Raw genomic sequence first — 14,671 nt, 5'->3', positions numbered from 1 at the left:
ATTGTTTTAGTTGATTAGTGTTCAACTGCTGTAGCTCATGGGATTTGAGTGGGTCGACTGTGACTTTTTGACTTGCGGTTAGTCTAGGCGTTTTCCTAGGATTGACCTAGTTAGTCAGTGGACTAAGATAGTGCCAGCGATGAGTGGACTCATCTAGAGGCATTAAGGGTATTGTTCGGTTTAGAACATTTGGGCTTTGTTCTAGGTTGTTTCTTGGAACAACAGGCTATCTGACCTTCGTTAGGTTGAGACTTGTGATGATGGGTTTTCATCGGGGTACCAGGTCCAGTATATGCCGAGAGTTGTGGACTATGACCAGGACTACACGTGATGGGGCGCGACCCTATGCCAGTATGACTCTTGGGAGTCTTTGTACTTCAGAGGTTATCTGGGAGCCATGTGCTTCAGGAGATGGCGGTGGGAAGGCTACTCAGTCTAGAGATTTGGTGACAGTCACGACAAGGTATGACCTTGGATTAGATATCAGGTTTGATATCGATGGTTTGATATCATCTGGTGTGTCAGAGATATAGTTTGAGTGTTCTGATATGGGAACCAGTCATGGAGGGATTTCCTTGACAAGTTTATACTCTGAGCAGATAGGTTTTAACCTTTGGGTTACTGCTAGAAGTGTGGATCTACTAGGTGGACGAATTTCTACCAACGATGACTAGGAGTTGTCATCAGAGTTGTGGTTAGAATTTCCCTGTGATAGGAATCATCCAAGAACTTGGATGGGATGCTGTTTTAAGACTTTGACTCGAATACGAGGACTACTCCTTGATGATTGGTTTCATCAGTAATGGGGTTGTATCAGACGCTAAAGATTGTATATGACTATTTAAGATGTGAGGGAAGCATGGCCTATGACTGTGGAACCTTGGTGGTTGTCCAGGTGGGTTATTGAGGTAAGCTACCTTAGTCTTGAACTGTTGCACAATCTTAACAAGGGATATGATTAGGAGAGTGTTCGAAGATTGTGGAAATCTTTAGGATTCTTTAGTTATTCTTCTTGGACTTGACGAGCCGTGGTGTTCATTCTGAATGAATGAGGTAAGGATAGTGAGTCCAGTGGTTGCGCTAAATACTGTCTGATATTTTCAGAGGTTGAGCGTAGGATTTTCCATGGGATGGAAATGGGCTTAGTTTATATTGATGTTTGCCTTGGGTGAACAAGACAACGATTAGTAATGCTAAGGTGGCACGGGATCTGTGCTAGTGACTACTAGTGGTTATTGGGTAACTCTGTCAGAGTTAGGATGATTAAGTTCAGAATACAAAGCAGCGGTTAGTAGTGCTGAAAAGGCGTAGGACTTGTGCCAAGTAAACTACTTATGTACTGTGATCTGACACCGTTTGGAAATGGTTCTTTGTGGTAGCTGAGTCATGGTTTTTGACCAAGCCATGTAGGTTGGATGATCAGTGGTGGTCTGGTCTGATAAGTGCGAGCTTAAGTAGATCGACGAGTTTGATTGGTTGAGCCAATAAAGGTTGATCAGGATGTATCAATTAAGAAATACTTGGGATAATATTTTGTCGAGTAAATTCTTATGGGATGAGTACTGAATACTATCTCAGAGAAATCGGAGATTTGGGTTATTTATTCTCAATGATCGCCAGAAATGAATCTTCTGGGATTACTGTGTTGGAGAACGCGGCGATCAGATCAATCAGGATTGATACCCGGTGTAGCGGAAGTTTAAAAATTTCATATGGAACGATTCCATAATGGGTATCAACCTTACAATTAAATTGTGTGTGTGTAAAAATTAAATAACGATTATAAATTTTTACCTCAATCTCGAATCGAGATTTTGGACACCAACAGATTGCTCTGCTCTTGTTGTATATCCCTGGAACTGATGGACGAACTGTTCTTCAATCAGGTCCACGAACGGATATTTAATCCCTCTGATAGATTGCACTAGAAAATCTATCAGAAGTTTCTACGAAGAGATTAACGAATTTGATCCGTTAAACCAGACTGTAATTCAAAATTCACAGACTGGATTTTACTGAGCAGAGGGGAGAGGGGGTCGGCCACTTCAGAGAGAAAAAGACTAGGTTTTTCGAAAATTGTGACCTGTTGTGTGTAATTTCTGTACTGCAATAACTTATTTATAATGTAGGCCACTAACAGCTTAGGGCCCATTAGTCATAAGTTCAAGCCCGACAAGCAAAGCCCGCATGTTCAGAAATTAATATAAAATTCATCGTGACTCCGATTGATAAACCGATTTCACCAATGTGCACAGAAACTATTTCTGCACCTTTTAAAGTCAAGATAAATTTTTCTGAATCCGAATTCAGTGGTTTCCAAAAATGTCCATCCCTATGTCATTTTAGGAAATCTTACTCCTCTACTCATAATTAAGAAGTCCAACTTCTTTGTTCATTAAATTTAACTCTTTAAATTTAACTATCTCAACGGGGATTAAAAATCCATTACACTGTGTGACCCTCAATGGTTCAGGGATACAGCTAGCCGTGGGCTCACAACTCCTTGTGACTCGGAACAACAATTTCCGACTTGCCCATCGAATCATGGTAAGAGCGCCTAGCAACATCGCCCCATGATTTCCTAGGTATCTCTGATAGTGCCTACAAGAACCAATAGATTTTGGTTAGCGTACAGTACGGTCCCTTCATCCATATATCCCGATCGAATCAACAACCATTGGTATATCGAGAGTCGTTCGAGATTCGATAACTATGCAATACATCTTGAAGATCAAATAGTGACATCGCATGTGCTACTAAGAAACCATTTCTTAAACCACATCATGTACTCTGGCCAGAGATTCGTCACACTAATATCTCCTCAGATCGCATAGGATATCTACACTCGCAAGTATGTGATGAATCCTTGACAACAAAGCATCGACTCCTATATGTGTTGTAACTGTACCCAATCCCGACACCTGATGACCCCAATAGAGTCGGTAAACGAGTCAAAGCACAGTACTAGCATATAGAGTCTCAATGATATTTCAAGTAGTAAGGACTAATGGTGTACAACCAAAACCGCGGACTATATCCACTCGATAAGTGATAACCACTTGGAAAGTCCGGATAGGGTAGTTCGATCATTCATCATATGAATATCCATTTGCATGCTTCGAACATCTCTATGTTCCTTACCAATGAAACGTGGTACTCCGCATCGCAAATGCTAGTCTGAAACTCGAGCGATCCTTATCTTTATTATCGGACGGCTCAATCGACTAGGAACAGTTTAGAATATACAGTGACTATAAGATGTGTTTCATGATAGACATCTCCATGTTCTACCACATCTTACATACACTATAGTATATTCAAGGTCTTTATCAAAACAACAATAGTATATCTCAATATCACAATATGAAGAAAGATAAAGTCATTGCCATTAATAAAAGTGTAAATTATATTAAACAAAAGATTGTTTATACAAAGAGTCATCAAAGCCCTTAGCCACAAGTTGGCTCACCGGGCACCCACTCTTTCAATCTCCCACTTGCCCTAAAGCCAACTAGTCATACTACGTAGACCCATTGCTTCGCGATGTTTGTCAAATAATGGTCCTGGCAAGGGCTTAGTAAGTGGATCAGCGATATTGTCTGCAGATGCCACTCTTTCGACAGTGATGTCTCCTCTTTCCACAATCTCCCGGATGATGTGGTATTTCCTCAGTACGTGTTTGGATCTTTGATGAGACCTTGGTTCCTTTGCCTGAGCAACGGCACCCGTGTTGTCACAGTACACCGGGACTGGACCAACAACTTCAGGAATGACGCCCAACTCTTGGACGAAATTCCTCATCCAAACTGCCTCTTTAGCAGCAGCTGATGCTGCAATGTATTCTGCTTCAGTGGTGGAATCCGCTGTGGTGTCCTGCTTGGAACTCTTCCAAGAGACAGCACCGCCATTGAGAATGAACACAAATCCAGAGGTTGACTTCGAGTCATCCACGTCACTTTGGAAGCTAGAGTCGGTATAGCCTTCCAATTTTAGTTCTCTTCCTCCATATACCATGAACATATTCTTAGTCCTTCGTAAGTACTTAAGAATGTCCTTCACGGCTTTCCAATGCATTTGACCGGGATTAGCTTGATATCTGCTCGTGACACTCAGAGCAAATGCTACATCCGGTCTGGTAGATATCATCCCATACATGATACTACCTATGGCTGACGCATATGGTACATGTGTCATTTTCTCTATCTCTTCATCCGTCTTGGGACACATAGACTTGGATAGAGAAACTCCATGACACATGGGTAGATGTCCTCTCTTGGACCCATCCATTGAAAACCGTTTCAATATGGTGTCGATGTAGGTTGATTGAGTGAGTCCTATCATTCTCTTAGATCTATCTCTATAGATCTGTATCCCTAGAATATAGGATACCTCACCCAAATCCTTCATTGAGAATCTACCTGATAACCATATCTTTGTTGACTGCAACATCCCTACATCATTCCCAATGAGTAGGATGTCATCAACATAAAGTACTAAGAATGTCACAGCATCCTTAACTACTTTCTTGTACACGCATGGTTCCTCCGGATTCTTGATGAAACCAAAATCTTTTATTGTTTCATCAAATTTTTGGTTCCAACTTCTTGATGCTTGTTTTAGACCATAAATTGATCTCTGAAGCTTGCATACCTTATGCTCGCTTCCCATGGATGTGTACCCCTCAGGCTGCTTCATATAGATTTCTTCCTTAATGTCTCCATTAAGAAAAGCAGTCTTCACATCCATTTGCCATATCTCATAGTCATACCATGCAGCTATGGCAATAAGGATTCTTATGGACTTGAACATTGCAACTGGTGAAAAGGTTTCATCATAGTCAACTCCTTGTCTTTGAGTATAACCTTTTGCCACCAATCGCGCCTTGTAGGTCAATACCTTACCATCAGGCCCAAGCTTTCTCTTGTAGATCCATTTACACCCTATTGGAACAATTCCATCGGGAGGATCTACTAAAGACCAAACTTGGTTTGTATGCATCGAATCTATTTCCGACTGCATAGCTTCAAGCCATAAATTTGAATCCGCATCAGAAATTGCTTCCTTGAAGTTTCTTGGATCACATCCAACATCGGGTTCATCTTGATCCCCTTCAAGAAGAAGACCATATCAAATAGGAGGTCTAGAAGTCCTCTCGGATCTTCTAGGTACAGGCGTGTCTATCAATGGTTCCTGAGGTGTAGGATCGTTATTTTGTATTTCGGGTTCTTCTCGAATTTCTTCGAGTTCCATCATCTCGCCTTTCTTATCCAATAAGAACTCCTTCTCCAAGAAGGTGGCATTCCTTGAAACAAACACCTTTGTTTCAGCAGGATAATATAAATAATATCCGATTGAATTCTTCGGATACCCTACAAAATAACATAAGCTGGATCGACTATCCAACTTATCTCCCACTGTCCGCTTCACGTAAGAAGGACATCCCCAAATCCTCAAGTACGAATACTTAGGAGCTTTTCCATTCCATAACTCGTATGGTGTTTTGTCCACTGCTTTATTATGGACGTTGTTCAACAACAATACCGCCGTTTCAAGCGCATAGCCCCAAAACGAAGGTGGAAGCTCAGTGAAGCTCATCATGGATCGAACCATGTCCAACAAAGTTCGATTACGACGCTCCGATACACCATTAAGCTGTGGTGTCATAGGAGGAGTCCACTGAGAGAGAATCCCATTCTCTTTTAGATAGTCCAAAAACTCGGTACTCAAGTATTCTCCACCTCGATCCGATCGAAGTGCTTTAATACTTTTACCTAGCTTGTTTTCTACTTCAGCCTTGAATTCTTTGAACTTTTCAAATGCTTCAGACTTATATTTCATTAAATATAAATACTTATACCTAGAATAATCATCAGTAAAGGTAATGAAGTAGGTGTGGCCATATTGAGTACCAACTCTAAATGGACCACAAACATCTGTATGGATCAAATCCAACAGATTTTGACTACGCTCAGGTTTCCCCTTAAAAGGAGATTTAGTCATTTTTCCTTTCAGGCAGGATTCACAAGTAGGTAGAGAGTTAATATCAGACATATCAAACATGCCCTCTCCCACTAGCTTGTTCATCCTCCTTGAGGAAATATGACCTAGCCTAGCATGCCAAAGGTTTGCCGGGTTTTGGCTATCGATTTTCCTTTTGTTTGTTGTTGCCGGTTTATCAACATAATTTATTGGAACGTCTTTTAGTTTTAAGTTATATAGATCATTTTCAAGTTGTCCATTTCCAATCAAACATTTATTCTTGTAAATATTGCAAATCCCATTCACAAAATTGCAAGAATAACCATCTCTATCAAGCATAGAAACAGAAATAATGTTTTTAATCAAATCCGGAACAAATAAAACATCTCTCAAAAGTAACTTAAAACCGTTCTGCAAAATTAAACAAATATTTCCCATAGCTATGGATTTAACTCTGGAACCATTCCCGAGCCTTGACTGGGTCTCACCCATCCTTAGCCTATTACTTCTTGTCATCATTTGCAACTCATTGCAACTATGAGATCTACATCTGGTATCCAATACCCAAGAAGTAGTATTTAAGAAAAACATTTATTTCAATGTAAAACATACCCTTTGCAGTTCGCAACTGCTCGAGGTATTCCTTGCAGTTAAGTTTCCAATGACCGGGTTTCTTGTAGTGATGGCAAACTTGTTTAGACTTGTCCAATTTTTGCATGTAACATTTGGCCTTGAGATCATGGTCCAACCATTTCTCCAGTTCGGCCAACCTTTCGGCAGTTACATCAGCCGGGGCTGTTTTCGGAGAAGCCTTTTCTAACACTTTAGAAAATCTTTTCCGAACTTAGGACAATCTTAACTTATGGAATCATTCTTTATTGTTTGCGCCAGTAAGTTTGTTTTGTTGGAGAATTGAAACATGTGGATTACGAAGATTCATCATAATGATATACTGAGATGAAACAGACAATTATCGGTGATTGCTTAATTAATTTACTAAGACATAAAATAGGCGAAATTTATTTTATGAATCTCACTCCCACTATTTTAACGATTTCACTACCCTCTAGTGAAAACGGGAAACTGTTTTCCTTAGTGAGAACATGGAGTCCAATTGACAATCTATGATCCCGAATAATATCAGCCAACCATAATTTTCAAAAGGTAGAGTCCAATTGCTTCCAAAAAAACCTCCATGTTTTTACCTCATGTCCAATAAGGGCCCAATAATATGACGCCGTTTATTGTGACATGTCAAGATGACCCATCAATATTAAGTTGTGATAGACGGTCGCCATGTGGATCCCCCAATAATATGAGCCGATCCCATGGGAGTTCCACCCAACTTACAACATGTGTCGATCCAATGTACAGCTTTCCGACGAACGGGCCCCCTCAATAATATGAGCCGGACCGTATCCGCGGGTAGCATCTCATACATTGATCGTTGATGGAAGGTAGGAATATTTAAACAAATTTAAATTTCCTTTATTTATCTTGATATCAATTTTAAATCATATTTAAAATGAGGGATTTTATTTTTGAAAATTTGTCTCATCATTTTTAAAATTTTGTATGCTTGTCGGATTCACACAATTTTGTCTAAAACATGCATACAACTATAATATCACATATTATATAGGATGATCGATTCCATTTCTAATCGACCCGTGGTTGCCAATCACGAGTCTTAGTCCAATCCTAGGTAATATGCAGTATTCAATGCAATCCTATTACATTTGCTTCCAATTTACATTTCTTCTGTCTTTATTGTCTGCTGGGCCCACCTCCATCTTCAAATCTTGATCTCCCACTAAATCTAATGTATTTACAATAAATAACAATGACAAGTAGGGGATACATTTTTAAGGGGTGGGAACGGGCCATAAACCAAGCCCACTTTTATTACATATGACAATTCATATTGGGCCATAAACCAGGCCCATTAATAAAACCAACAACAATAAAAACAAATGTAAATTCCTAACATACACCTACAAAATTGGTCATGGCAATCGATCATCCTTATCCAATAACATTTAATTCAAAATTAATTTATTGGATAACATGCAATGGCAATTTAAATTTAAAAGGATAAAATCATATTTCATACATAAAATCTTATTTTACATACAAAATCGTATTTTATCTTTTTATCAAATAAAATCATATTTTATCTATAAAATCCAATTTTATACATAAAATCATATTTTACTCAATATATCCATAAGATCATATCTTATCATCAATTGTACCAAAAATAATTAATTTCAAAATTCAATTTAACGGATAAAATATTTAAATTTTCCAAAAATTCAAATTTATCCAAAAATCAATTTTAAAATTTTCGGACTCGAACAATTCGATCCGACGCCTCGTGGACCAATCAAAAACGATTTTCGATCGGACCAAAAATAGAATTTTAACATATTAAAATTTTATTTAAAAATTAAAAATTAATTTTTCCTGCGGGCCGCCCTGGACATTCCCGGGCTGCCCGCGCCCTAATGGGGTCGGGCCGGGCAGCGACGATCGCTGCCCTGGGCAGCGCCGTGCGCCGCCCTGTGCAGCGCCCATCGCTGCCCCCCCCCCCCCGGGCAGCGATCCAATCGCTGCCCGGGTTTTTGCCCGAAAAAAAAAAAAATTTTATTTTAAAATATTTATTTTGTTTCAAAAACCGAGGCTTAAAAAATTTTTGTACAATCGATTAATTTAATCGCTTGATCTGAGCAACCTGGCTTTGATACCACTGTTGGAGAACGCGGCGATCAGATCAATCAGGATTGATACCCGGTGCAGCGGAAGTTTAAAAATTTTATATGGAACGATTCCATAATGGGTATCAACCTTACGATTAAATTGTGTGTGTGTAAAAATTAAATAACGATTATTAATTTTTACCTCAATCTCGAATCGAGATTTTGGACACCAACAGATTGCTCTGCTCTTGTTGTATATCCCTAGAACTGATGGACGAACTGTTCTTCAATCAGGTCCACGAACGGATATTTAATCCCTCTGATAGATTGCACTAGAAAATCTATCAGAAGTTTCTACGAAGAGATTAACGAATTTGATCCGTTAAACCAGACTGTAATTCAAAATTCATAGACTGGATTTTACTGAGCAGAGGGGAGAGGGGGTCGGCCACTTCAGAGAGAAAAAGACTAGGTTTTTCGAAAATTGTGACCTGTTGTGTGTAATTTCTGTACTGCAATAACTTATTTATAATGTAGGCCACTAACAGCTTAGGGCCCATTAGTCATAAGTTCAAGCCCGACAAGCAAAGCCCGCATGTTCAGAAATTAATATAAAATTCATCGTGACTCCGATTGATAAACCGATTTCACCAATGTGCACAGAAACCATTTCTGCACCTTTTAAAGTCAAGATAAATTTTTCTGAATCCGAATTCAGTGGTTTCCAAAAATGTCCATCCCTATGTCATTTTAGGAAATCTTACTCCTCTACTCATAATTAAGAAGTCCAACTTCTTTGTTCATTAAATTTAACTCTTTAAATTTAACTATCTCAACGGGGATTAAAAATCCATTACACTGTGTGACCCTCAATGGTTCAGGGATACAGCTAGCCGTGGGCTCACAACTCCTTGTGACTCGGAACAACAATTTCCGACTTGCCCATCGAATCAAGGTAAGAGCGCCTAGCAACATCGCCCCATGATTCCCTAGGTATCACTGATAGTGCCTACAAGAACCAATAGATTTTGGTTAGCGTACAGTACGGTCCCTTCATCCATATATCCCGATCGAATCAACAACCATTGGTATATCGAGAGTCATTCGAGATTCGATAACTATGCAATACATCTTGAAGATCAAATAGTGACATCGCATGTGCTACTAAGAAACCATTTCTTAAACCACATCATGTACTCTGGCCAGAGATTCGTCACACTAATATCTCCTCAGATCGCATAGGATATCCACACTCGCAAGTATGTGGTGAATCCTTGACAACAAAGCATCGACTCCTATATGTGTTGTAACTGTACCCAATCCCGACACCTGATGACCCCAATAGAGTCGGTAAACGAGTCAAAGCACAGTACTAGCATATAGAGTCTCAATGATATTTCAAGTAGTAAGGACTAATGGTGTACAACCAAAACCGCGGACTATATCCACTCGATAAGTGATAACCACTTGGAAAGTCCGGATAGGGTAGTTCGATCATTCATCATATGAATATCCATTTGCATGCTTCGAACATCTCTATGTTCCTTACCAATGAAACGTGGTACTCCGCATCGCAAATGCTAGGAGGCTCCGAACTGGATCGGAGGATCCGAACTGGGTTAGGAGGCTCCGAACTGGATCGGAGGATCCGAACCCAAGATCGGAGGATCCGAACGGGTTCGGAGGATCCGAACTCGGATCGGAGGCTCCAAAGATAATGCGTCATGGATGACATCATTGATGGGACTTCGGATGTTCGGAGGATCCGAACTCGGATCGGAGGCTCCAAAGATAATGCGTCATGGATGACATCATTGATGGGACTTCGGAGGATCCGAAGTCAGGATCGGAGGCTCCGAACAGGAACGGAGGCTCCGAAGTCAGGAACGGGGGATCCGAACCAGTTCGGAGGATCCGAAGTCGAGTTCGGACGGCCCGAACTTCGCTTATAAATAGAGGTCCAAAATTTCATTTTCAACTCGCACCTCTCCTTTTCCTCTCTCAATTCCTAGGCCTTCTAACTCAGATTTAGGGAATTCTAGGCATCCTATTGGGAATTCGGAAGTGGCATAGCAATCCAGGCATCGAGGCGGAGCTGTGGCCTAGTTTTGAGTCAATTGTCATCAGCGGGCTGACGACGGACGCAGGTATAGCTATGGTCTCCTTAAATTATTTAGGAGTATGCAATAGCTTAGTTAAGAATTTTAGAGCTTAATTATTGATGCATGGATATTTGCATTGTAGAGCTGATATAGGCTTGGAACCTAGAGTGGGACTGCTAGGAACTGCCTGTAGAAAGGTACTCAAGTACAGACTGAGATTGCCAGCGGGTTTTGCATGCTTATATGTTGCATTTTGTATGTCATTTATTATGCAGCATATGCATATCATATTGTGCCTGTCCATCTTGTGAGATGAGCCACATAGGGTCGCTCAGCCCTGTCTGGACGGTTGATGTCTAGGGCCCATTGACTGACGGGTCATGGGTGGCTAGCATCGGGGGACACGGTCCACGTCCTGTAGGAATGAGCAGTGTACGCAGGGTTTGCTTCCCGGGTTGTACCACTCATATCCTAGGCGCCATTACTGAGCAGTTATATACAGTTATCCCAGATATGGATACCCTATCATTTGCATGCATCATATTTGTATGTTTTACCCAGTGCTTTCGTATTGAGCTTAGAGCTCACGTCCAGTCTTTTATGTATATTTGGACACCCCATTTGACGGGGCAGGTGTAGGTGCAGGATTGAGCACCCGGAGCTTGGAAGAACCAGTAACCAGTGAAGACAGCAGGATTAGCTGTAGGTTTTGCCTTTAGGCTATTTATTCGATTTGGTTGTATAAATCGAATTGGTTTAACCGGTTGTATTCTACCGGTCTGTTTTTATTTAAGTCTTCCGCAGCGATTTATTTGATGCATGTTTAATTATGCTCTTAAACTCTGATTAGGTAGTGGATCCGGGTAGGGTCACTACAGGAATAGAGGTAGATAAGGCTAAAATCGATATCATTCAGTCTCTCCCTTATCTCACATGTGTGCGGGAATTGCGTTCTTTTCTTGGCCATGCAGGTTTCTACAGGAGATACATTCAGGACTTCGCCAAGATAGCATCCCCCATGTGCAAGCTGTTGCAAAAAGATGATCCGTTTGAGTTTGATGCACCATGAAAAACATCTTTTGATCAACTCAAAGATTCCTTGACATCTGCACCAATAATCCAGCCACCGGATTGGAGCAAGCCATTCGAGATCATGTGTGATGCCAGTGACTATGCAGTTGGCGCTGTTTTAGGACAAAAAATTGGGAAAGCATCGCATGCTATATACTACGCTTTGCGTATCCTGAACGATGCCCAACGAAACTACTCCACCACTGAAAAGGAGCTTTTAGATGTGGTCTTTGCATTAGAAAAATTTCGCTCTTATTTACTTGGTACTAAGGTTATTGTTTACTCTGATCATGAGCTCTTCGTTTTCTGATGGCGAAGAAGGAGGCAAAGCCAAGGCTGATCCGATGGATACTACTTATGAGAGAATTTGATGTAGAAATCAAAGACAAAAGAGGGACCGAGAATCAAGTTGCTGACCACTTGAGTCGCCTAGTTCATGTTGATGAGGAGCTGAATTTGCGAGAAGAATTTCCTGATGAGCAATTATTTTCAGCAAGCGCCGAATTACCCTGGTACGCAAACATTGTGAATTATTTAGTTACTAATGGGTTTCCCTCTGAATTTTCAAGGGTGCAAAAGGACAAGGTGAGGAGCGATGTGAAGTATTATGTGTGGGATGATCCATACTTGTTGAAACACTGCGCTGATCAAGTCATACGACGATGTGTACCTGCGAGCGAGGTAATCCCTATCCTCACATTTTGTCATTCTTATGCATGCAATGGCCACTTCGGAGCGAAAAGGACATCAAGGAAGGTGTTGGACAGTGGATTTTTCTGGCCTTCCTTATTTCGAGATGCATACCTGTTCTGTAAGTCGTGCGCTCAATGCCAAAAGATAGGTAACATCTCCCAACGAAAGGAGATGCCCCAACAACCTATTCTAGTTTGTGAGATCTTTGATGTTTGGGGCATCGACTTCATGGGACCTTTTCCAAGTTCATATGGGTTTATCTATATATTACTTGTTGTGGACTATGTCTCGAAATGGGTGGAAGCAAAGGCCACCCGTACTGACGATTCTCAAGTTGTTGCAGAGTTTATCAAGCATAACCTTTTCTCTAGGTTTGGAATTCCGAGAGCCCTTATCAATGATAGAGGTACACACTTCTGCAACCGAACTGTGACGAGTTTGCTTAAAAAGTACCATGTGACACACAGGATCTCCACTGCATATCATCCACAATCCAATGGTCAAGCTGAGGTTTCGAACAGAGAGATCAAATCTATCCTTGAAAAGACCGTGAATCCTACTAAAAAGGATTGGAGCTTGCGTTTGGATGATGCCTTGTGGGCGTATAGGACCGCATTCAAGACACCGATTGGAATGTCTCCATATCGTCTAATTTTTGAAAAACCTTGTCATCTGCCGGTGGAATTGGAGCATAGAGCCTATTGGGCTATAAAAAACTTTAACATGCAGATGGATGAGAGTGGCGAGCACCGTAAGCTGCAGTTGCAAGAATTGGAAGAGATCCGCAATGATGCCTATGCCAGCTCCAAGATTTACAAGGACAAAACAAAGGCATTCCACGACAAGATGATCTCTAGATGGCACTTCAAAGTTGGTCAGAAAGTTTTGCTCTATCATTCCCGACTTCGGTTGTTTCCAGGTAAGTTACGTTCGCGTTGGAATGGACCATTTGTTGTAACTGATGTCTTTTCTCATGGTGCAGCCGAAATTCAAATCTTGGACACATCCAAAAAATTCAAGGTGAATGGCCACCGGCTTAAACACTATTATGAAGGAGTCCAAGAACATGTCGGAGAAAGCGAGCATGATATCACTCTTGATGCTCCGCCACATGTCGACTAAATCACGGCATGCAGTCGAGCTATAGACTGACTGCAAATTTAGCGCTGACTGGGAGGCAACCCAGTGTTTCTTTACCTTTTTTTTTTGCTCGTTCTTATTATTTTGATTTCTTTTTGTTTTTATTTTTTTTCCGAAATTTTGAAAAAGCCAAAAAAAATATTTTTTGGCTCGCTCGATCGGCAACATCTTGCCGATCGAGCGAGCGCTCTTTTCATTTGAGGCAGTAAGTTGGTTCTTTTTCTCTCGCTCGATCCGCAATATCTTGCCGATCGAGCAAGAACGCTTTTGTTCGCTCAGTGAGTTGGGCCTTTTATTGTCACTCGATCCGCAACATCTTGCCGATCGAGCGACGGCCTTTTTACGCTAAGTTAAACGCAGAATTCCCCTTTCCTTCTCTCATTCTCTCTTTTCTATCTTCTAAATCCCTAAATCCCCAAAATACTTTCTACCAATTTCTCTCCTTTAATTCTTTGTTCTTTCTTTTAATCCGCAGGGATTTCTCTCAGGCACCTCTACCGGACTTCGTTCTTAGTTGTGGAGCTTACGTTTCTTCAAGGAGGCACCGGATATTTTTTCGCACGCCAAGTGTTCGAAGTATTGCATCTTTTACTCTCGGTGTCATCTTCATACTTTCCATGGGACCTAAACGCACCCGCGTTCAAGGTGAGTCCTCTTCTCAAGCCGCCGCTCGATCTTATACCGACTTCACCGGGCTCTTTGTCAATGACGCCGCTCGTGATCATTACATCACCGCCAAGGTAAATCGTTCCCCTATTCCTGAACGCGGCTTTGAGTTAGAATTAGGCTATCCTGATATTGTTGGGACTATTCACGAGCGGGGTTGGACAAAATTCTGCGAGCCACCTCCTCCAGCTGTAGTACCGATTGTTCGTGAATTTTATGCGAATGCAGCAGAAAGGACGGATAGCAAGGTGGTTGTTAGGGGGAAACTGATTTCTTTTTTGCCCCATGAGTTGAATGCTTTGTATGAAATACCGGAGGTGG

Source organism: Henckelia pumila, chromosome 1, assembly GCF_033568475.1.
Source record: "Henckelia pumila isolate YLH828 chromosome 1, ASM3356847v2, whole genome shotgun sequence".
Lineage (NCBI taxonomy): Eukaryota > Viridiplantae > Streptophyta > Magnoliopsida > Lamiales > Gesneriaceae > Henckelia > Henckelia pumila.
This window is presented reverse-complemented; position numbering follows the sequence as displayed.